The sequence below is a fragment of the Osmia lignaria genome, chromosome 16, assembly GCF_051020975.1.
Source record: "Osmia lignaria lignaria isolate PbOS001 chromosome 16, iyOsmLign1, whole genome shotgun sequence".
In the NCBI taxonomy this organism is placed as follows: Eukaryota; Metazoa; Arthropoda; class Insecta; order Hymenoptera; family Megachilidae; genus Osmia; species Osmia lignaria.
The window spans coordinates 156,394-163,298 of NC_135047.1; the positions used below are offsets into that span (position 1 = coordinate 156,394).

At 35.4% G+C, this 6,905-nt stretch overlaps 2 long non-coding RNA genes across 9 annotated transcripts; one reads left to right on the forward strand and one right to left on the reverse strand.

Moving 5' to 3' along the window:
• Window positions 1–1,738: 1,738 nt before the first annotated feature.
• LOC143306145 (uncharacterized) lies at window positions 1,739–2,512 on the reverse strand. The gene is made up of 3 exons (XR_013063580.1): window positions 2,232–2,512; window positions 2,089–2,164; window positions 1,739–1,960 (listed from the first exon to the last, which is right to left on the reverse strand). It is a non-coding gene; the product is annotated as an uncharacterized LOC143306145 (long non-coding RNA).
• A 456-nt stretch (window positions 2,513–2,968) lies between these two features.
• Window positions 2,969–6,565, forward strand: LOC143306146 (uncharacterized). Of its 8 annotated transcripts, XR_013063586.1 has the most exons (6): window positions 2,976–3,266; window positions 3,436–3,519; window positions 3,663–3,746; window positions 3,818–4,006; window positions 4,116–4,294; window positions 4,953–5,195. It is a non-coding gene; the product is annotated as an uncharacterized LOC143306146 (long non-coding RNA). The 8 variants fall into 8 exon arrangements; XR_013063584.1 differs by having other exon boundaries at window positions 2,969–3,266; window positions 3,436–3,746; window positions 4,953–6,565; XR_013063587.1 differs by lacking the exon at window positions 3,436–3,519 and having other exon boundaries at window positions 2,984–3,406; window positions 3,835–4,006; window positions 4,953–5,171.
• The last annotated feature ends 340 nt before the right edge of the window (window positions 6,566–6,905 follow it).

The window sequence follows — 6,905 nt, forward strand, 5'->3', positions numbered from 1 at the left end:
TTAGTGTTGCCTCACCGATATCTGATCCAAGATCATGTTACGCTATTCGGCGAGCGCGCTTCGCGACGTCTCGAGGGGTATACCCCCCAGTGGTGGGGATGGTTTCTTTGCAAATATCGTACAGATCTTTTTAGCTTATAACGAGTCTATACTGTATATCTTGACGGGTTATATCTTGAATTTGGTAAGAGATAGGAAAAAGCTGTTCATGTAAAAGTTCAATGGTATGATAATGTTTATTTTTCTATGACTTCATTTTTATTTAAATAGAATTGCATTTCTTTCTTTACTCGTATCAACTCCCTGGAAAATTCTGGATAAAAAAGTAGTATTAGAACTAATAAATGGAGGGGCCTCGGCTTCTTCTCTCCTTCTCTCCCCTCGCTCCTATTCCCTCTCACTATTACCTATCACCTGTATCTAACAGTACAATATTTAAAAAACTAATATTTTGTGAGATATCTCATATTTTTCATAAGTCATACCATTCAACTTTTACTTCAATAGCTTTTTTTCAACCTCTTACCAAAAAGATATACTCATCCCAATTGCGTGACGCTTGTATATATTTCCAGAAACCTATAGTAACTTTGTTTTTCGAAACTAATAAAAAATACAAAGCAGTGTTAGTCAATATTCTGAATGAATCCAAATAATTTAAATAAATAAATATTTCATATACAACTAATGTAAACATTCGCAAAATTATTGCAAAGAGGAGGTATATTCTTCTCTTTGAGCGAGGTTTATTATGGGGTGCTGTGAAAAATCTAGGCGAGCGTCAGGCAAAACTTAGCGAAAAGGGACGATCTCAACATTCAGAATGAGAGTAGGACAGCATGACTAGTGCGTCTCACTCAGCATCCGGGCGTTGTTGCCTTTTTCGCTTACTTTCGCTAACACAGTCGATTGACGTAACCTAGCTAACGCCTGATTTTGGCTACGATTCCAAATCGACAGGCTTCTTAGTTAGACGCCACCTTATAACTACTAGCGGAACTGAATTTGTCACGTGACTTGCTCTGTATTATCCACAAAATGGCGGAACTAGTCTGTGGGAATGCTTTTACGGGACTACACTTTTCGTCCTTATTTCGCAACAAATGAAGACAAAATAGATCTTAATTTGCAGGTAAGGGTTGTGGCTAGACCGCTGCACTCATGATTTTAATCACAGCACTCTTTTAGTGGCCTAAAAATGCTTCGATTCCGCGACTGCATTTTGTCGATTTTTTCCTCCACTTTGGACGCTTATATTATTAAACATCAACATAATCCCACTAAAACATGAGTGCAGCGGTGTGCATTGGACCTTCCTCTTTCGAATAAGCCCTCACCCAGCCCCAAATGTTCTCATATAAGGACGAAAAGTGTAGCCCCGTAAACCCATGTTTAGGCCCATTTTTGCCGGTAAAGTCAACGCGCTACTATTACCCGTGTCTACCCCCTTAAGTCCTTGCTTAAGTTGCGACTCTGAATACGGCCCTACGACTTCTTCCTTTAATCACTTTCATCGCCTTAGCTTTCCGACGGCGCACGCCTGGGAGAACTCCCTCCCCTTGCCCCTCAATCACCCGAACTGAGAAAAACGCAGTCCAGGGAAAGTGGCTTAATTTCCCTCCACCAGGCCCTCCAAACTCCCGTATTTCATGCTGTAACGAAAATTAGTGTTACGCCTCACTACCAGGATCGCTGGTGTCGCTACAAACACATAAATGATATCGGTGAGGTACACACACAAGCACATGGTCCCTATATACGTGTACATGGTCTTACTTATTCAAAACTTTGAAAAATAAAAATAAAGGAAAGGAAAAAATTACAACAATATATGTGCAGTAATGGAAATATATTAAATTTTTACTAAAATATAATAAATATATATATATATCAATAATAATATACAATAACATACAATTGAAAATCACGTTCTCCACTCCCCTGGTGCAGTCAAGTTTAACTATAAGAACAAAATTATATAATATTATACATACACTTCATGTAAGAAGTATTATTATGTATACTTAGTGTATTAATACCATATTAATGGTTTTATACATATATTGTATATGTAAACTGAATACTTACAATCTTCCTCTTTTTCTTCTTTTCATTTGCATCCAGGTGTCTTGTTGCTCTATTTTAATAGAGATAGTCTCTGACACTGTAATAAATATTTTCGTTAACAATTATTTACATATGCTATAAAAAGTATACATAAGAGTAATTACCAAGTAAGTTCAGTGTTGGAACTGCTGATGTTAATCTTTTCCTCATTAAGTATTTTTCTAAAAGTAGCTACTACAGATCACCCGGAATTTCAGTTTTCAGGTGAAAGCACTGACTTTGGATTGTCACACACTTCCACCCACTGTGCCATCCTCTTCTTATCCTTCCTCTCTTAGGGGAAGGAGAACATCCTGCTGTTTTCGTTAATGCACCCTCTGATGATGCACATTTTCTTCCTCTTTCCTTAAAGATACATTTTAATAATTAAAATTAAATATATTACTAAAATAGCAATGTATACAGTTATGTTTTCAGTAACAATTTTAAAAAATTCTGTACTTACTTAATTTCTATCTTCTCCTCCTGTTACTGCATTTCATCAGCAGAAGTTATTGAAAAACCTAAACACTTAAAAAAAACTTTAAAAAATATCTTTTTCAATAATAATAATAGTCATAATAATAACGGCAATAGTAATAATAATAGTAATAATTATAATAATGGAATTCACGAACCTGGAAATTCAGTCACTTACGCTGCCACCATCACACCATGTGCGCCATATTTCTTTTGTCTCTTTAAATTTTAAAACAATTGAAAACCGCGGCGACAAATTTCGCGGGAACATGACGTCACGATATCTTTAGTTGTGTGTTAAAATCAGTGATACAAGCTATGCATGTAGTGAAGTGACATCAGCGTCTCTTGGTAGTGAGGCGTAAACCTAAAATTTGCATCAAAATCACAAGAGTGGAGCTTGGAGGGCGTGCCCTCCACCACCTCTCTACAACGTCTTTTATAGTCCACGCTATAAAAAGTAGAGTTTCACTTCCGATCGCACAGATTCCACATTCAAAAAACCACTCGAAGTGGATATTTTCACGGGCCCACCTCTCTTCCAACCGCTCCATTCAACCGTCACAGCGGAAGTCCGCTTCGTCGATTCAAATTCCTATGCTATTTGAATGCGTATGCATGCTGAAGTATATGATTACATACATGGTCAAAAATATTAAATTTGGAAGTGAATTTAATTTGTATGTGGATTTTATGTTGAGGCTTGTGCGAAACATTCTTATATTTTTTAACAAAATAGTCTAAGAAACGAGATGCCCAGTTCCTTGACAATCTGACTTAGCACTGTGTGTAGCAATGCCTGTTTCATAAAACAACTAAGGTTAGTAAATTATGTATATCGTTTGACAGGTATGGGTTAGAGTAGCGGAATTTTTACAAGGTCGTTATTAAGGATACCAGAGAATCATTCATCCACGTATTGCATGAAATAAGGCAAGAGATACAATAATATTGAATAGTTATTCAAATGTACTAGTTTGTTTTGTTTCATTAATAGTGTATAAGTATTTGACAATGTGGCATGACATGGTGCGTAGCATTTTCATTGCAAAGTAATATGTATCTATTTACCGCAGTAAGAGGAGCATATAACAGAGGCATATTAGTAAATAATTAAGTTGCAGCCAAAATCAAAAGTTGGATATATTTATCATTATTTGGTCAGTAGTTTTGTGCATTAGAGGTATAGTACTATCGCTGCGAATTCTATTCACATCTACCATTTCCACAGCCTACAACTGATTTCAGCGGCTCTCATCACCTTAATTGGATGAAGCGGAAGAACAATACGCTTATTTCATAAAATAACTAAGGTCAAATAGTTATGTTTAACGTTGGACAGGTATAGGTTATACTGAAAAATATGTGGAAATTGAATGCAGTTATTTTCTTACAAGATATATCTGGAAGTATGTTTAAGGTAAAAGAAATATTAAATCTTATTTTCTTTAATACATTCTTTATTCCAAATTAATGTTAAGTACAGTGTATCAATATATAATAATATGATTTTTTTTCTATATTTTCAGCATTTATTCAGACATTGATGAGGAACTTACAACCAAAAAATTATGGAGCAGAAAAGTTGAATAGTTACATTACAGAAATTGAACAGCGTGGAATGAAATATTAGGACAAATAACAAAGACGTATTCTGAAAATAGATGGAATTACTTTCTCGCAGGATATATCAGGAAATATGTTTGAGGTAAAAGAAATATTAAACCATATTTTCTTCAATATATTCTTTATTTCAAATTAATGTTTTTGAGTACAATGTATCAATATACAGGGTGTCCCAGAACTGGGGTAGGAACGGAAGAGGGATGATTGGTGAGGTCATTCTAAATAACTTTTTCCGTTGCCAAAATGTTGGTTAAGGCTTCATTTTCGAGTTATTATCGAAAAACACTGGCCAATCAGAGCGCGCCGTTAGCGCGGGCCGAACCACGAGAGTGTTGGGTATGTTCCGCGCGGTCGTGATCAAGTGCATCGGCACAACGTCGGTGTAATAGGATTCGTTGTTCATGAGTAATCAATAATTCGATACAATTATTCTTTTCTTTTTTTTATTCATTATCCGATGCAACTTCTACTCAACGAATTCCATCATACCGACGTAGTGCCGATGCACTTGATCACGACCGCGCGGAACATACCCAACACTCTCGTGGTTCGGCCCGCGCTAACGGCGCGCTCTGATTGGCCAGTGTTTTTCGATAATAACTCGAAAACGAAGCCTTAACCAACATTTTGGCAAAGGAAAAAGTTGTTTAGAATGACCTCACCAATCATCCCTCTTCCGTTCCTACCCCAGTTCTGGGACACCCTGTATAATAATATGATTTCGTTTCCTTTATTTTCAGCGTTTGATCAGGCACGGAGGGGTAAATTGCAACAGAGATATTATGGAGTAGAAGTATTAAATAGATACAGTGGAGAAATTAGTCAAGTAAGTGCAGTATTAAATTAGATAAGTTTGTCTTGCACGTCACAGACTTTAAAAACAATGTGATACCAGTATATTTCAAATAAATAGTTTAATAGAAGTAAATGAATCCCTTAAACTTTAATTTCCTATTCTAATTTCCTTAATATAGAATTTAAGTTACAATTCACATGGTTTTCTTCTACTTTCAAATAAATAATTTTACCAAGTAACAATTTATAAAAAAAATAATTTGTAACAGAGTTTCTATCTCACTATTCACTTGTATCTATTTTATAGCGCTTGTATTGTGTTTATAAATCTTGAATTTGTCTCAAACGAGTAGAACAGTTGTATTGAAATATTCCATTGCTAAGTCGAATCTGAAATGATATTAAAACGTTTGGAAAGAATCTTGTCAAAGAAGACTTATGGACAGAACGTTGGAAAAGAGAGTCAATCATATTGTTATTGGTAAGTATAACCTGAGATCTTCTACAATGTCATGCACGAAATTATCTTGAACAATTATACTAGATAATATTAATTAATGGTAGTCCGACAATGTAGTATGTTAACAACATTTTATTTTACTGATAATCTGGAGTACTTTCCATTTATTGAACGAGGAAAGGTGCTTATCATGGTAGATAAGTTACTACACAGACGACATATTAGAATAATAAAAACTGATAAAAAACACGCATTTTCAAGAATGTTCCTTTTTCATATTGGACAGACTATTATTATTGTAATAACATTATTGACATTATAGACATAACAAATCAGGCACCTTTGACGAGCATTGGTTGAACTTCATTTTGAGAGGCGTTAAATTCTTAACCCTTTTTGACACTTCAGTAGTATCTGATGTAACAGGCACAATATATTGTTGGACTATATCTAGTACAATTGTCAAGAAATTTAGTGAATTCCGTTTTGTAAGATTTTAGGTTATATTTGCCTATGGTGAAATAAAACTAATTGATAGTAATTAAATATCCTTTTCTATCTTTTCTCCATAAGTCTTCTTTGAACAAGATTGTTTCAATATAAATGTTTTAATAGTTTTTCTAATTAGTCTGAATAATGGAATATTTCAGTTGGACTGTTGTAATCGAATGAGATGAATTTGAGAATTGTAAACACAAGTGATGCAAAATAGATGAAAGTGATTACAGTAAAAGCTGGATATATGCAACAAAAGTTTGGCTGGATATATGCAACATCGCTATCCCCTCCACTTGGGAGGATCCCCCTAAGCCGAGCCGAGCCGCTCGGCGAGGAAACCGTGTAATATGATCCGACCGTAATATCGGTGTGACTAATACTAATTGAACGACAAAACTTTTTTATTTTTAACTTTTTCTTAATGAAACTTTTATTAACGCATTTGTGAGATTTTTCTGATTAAAATGGTACCAAACACGATATGATTTGAATTATATTTATTTATTAAGATAATAATAAAACTGTACATATATATAAGGCAGGCCGTACACCAAAGATACATCAAACACGCAACATGCAACATGCAACACGTCGCATGTTGTGTACGAACGTAGAATAGGTATCGCGGCACGGTACAAACGATTTGTACGAACGTAGAATAGGTAACGCGGCACGGTACAAACGATTTGTACGGACACAGAATCGATACCAAGACTGGATATATGCAACGTTTAAATGCCCAGAATCGACACCTCGGCTGGATATATGCAACGTTAAATGCCCAGAATCGGCACCTCGGCTGGATATATGCAACATTTAAATGCCCAGAATCGACACCTCGGCTGGATATATGCAACGTTTGAAACCCGAGCCGACACCGCAACCGGTTTTCATTTCCAATCCTCCTTTGCTTTTCGCCAACTTTTAACATCAATTTTAA